Source organism: Petaurus breviceps, unplaced genomic scaffold (genome assembly GCF_028583685.1).
Source record: "Petaurus breviceps papuanus isolate PSGF00001 unplaced genomic scaffold, PetGlider_PUasm1.0 184, whole genome shotgun sequence".
NCBI lineage: Eukaryota > Metazoa > Chordata > Mammalia > Diprotodontia > Petauridae > Petaurus > Petaurus breviceps.
In genome coordinates, this window is record NW_027185793.1 from 5,524,590 (window position 1) to 5,526,069 (window position 1,480).

A 1,480-nucleotide genomic window follows, 5' to 3' on the forward strand; every position below is an offset into this window, starting at 1 on the left:
AAAATTAATGTTTAATGCATCCACGGAACATGATGTAAGACTAAATAAAACTAGTAAAAATTAATAGAAAGCAGTCTATGAACATATCCATGAAAATCAAAGTCTAAAAATTTTTTTTTATTCAGGTAAAGAGAAAAGATAACTAATAATTCAAATTCTGTTCTCATGATCAGAAAATAGAAAAAGTAAAAAGAATGACATTACAATGAAAGAAGAATGTGGGGAAAATGGGAATTGAAAGCGAAAACTCAAAATGAGGAACACAAAGAGTTTAAGTATGCTGTGGGGTCCATTTTTTTTAGCTGACAAAATTTGGCACTACATAAAATATTAATATTAGTATAAAGAAAAACTTTATAAAATTATACAAATTTAATCATGGTTTTGGGCAATTGGATACAAAGATACAAAAACGAAAAAGGCTTGGTTATAAAGAATTTTAAATCATTTTTTTTTCTTTTCCTTTTTCTTAACCTCAAAGTTTAAAAATACCCTGGAAGAAGCATATATAGTTGCACTTTGAATTTTCTGTTGTATACTTAGTGGACCTGCTAGGTCAGATAAATGCTGATTATCTATTTGACCTTCCCATTCTTTTGTTTCCTCTTCTTTGATTAATAGAGGTCTTCCAAGTGACTGACCAACAAGCTGACACACTTCTTGAGCTTTTCCCCACGCATTCCCAACAGCACAGAGACAAACTTGACGTTTAAGATTCTCAATCGCTCCTGGTGTTTTCAACAAGAAGGTTACAAACATCCTGAATTTTTCCAAAATCAGTGAATGTAATGTAATGCAGACCTCTGCTTCCATTTTCTGTTCTACTAAAATCCTTTGTCACAGTTATATTTTCTGCCTGGATACCCGGTTTCTGCAGGTTCTGCATGATGTAGTAGTCCAGGCGGTGGCCCACACTGTTCTTGGCCTCAGCTGCCGGGTTTTTGGTGCTGCTGACTTTCACGGTAACCAGCGCTCGGTTAGGGCCGCAGGACATCTCTGCCAAGCCGCTCACATGCACTTTGCGGGCCGGATTCTGGGCCGATGCCGGTGCAGAGGACACGCATAGGGGCAAGTGGCTGCTGAAGTTGGGCAGCGTCTCCCCCGCGGTGCCCGAGAAGCCATCCCGGCCACTCTCAGTTAGTGGCGCCAGCTCAGCGAACACCCGGGACAGGGTAGCCGGTGGCCAAGGCATGGGAGTCAACCTTAGGTCCCCATGGCAACCGCGGCCTAGGGTGTCCTTCAGTACCATATTTGCATCATAAAAAGAATTTGGTAGGACTACTTCTTCACTAATTTTCCCAAATAGTTTGTAGAGTGTTGCAATCAATTGTTCTTTAAATGTCTGATAGAATTCACTAGTAAATCCATCTGGCCCTGGAGATTTTTTCCTAGGGAGCTGACTTATGGCTTTTTCAATTTCTTTTTCTGAGTTGGGGTTAATTAAGTAATTTACTTTCTCTTCAGTTAATCTGGGCAACTT

At 39.7% G+C, this 1,480-nt stretch overlaps 1 pseudogene; it reads right to left on the reverse strand.

The window, feature by feature from the left end:
- Positions 1–328: 328 nt before the first annotated feature.
- On the reverse strand, positions 329–1,233 carry LOC138161249 (interleukin-1 receptor-associated kinase 1-binding protein 1 pseudogene; annotated as a pseudogene).
- Positions 1,234–1,480: the final 247 nt, after the last annotated feature.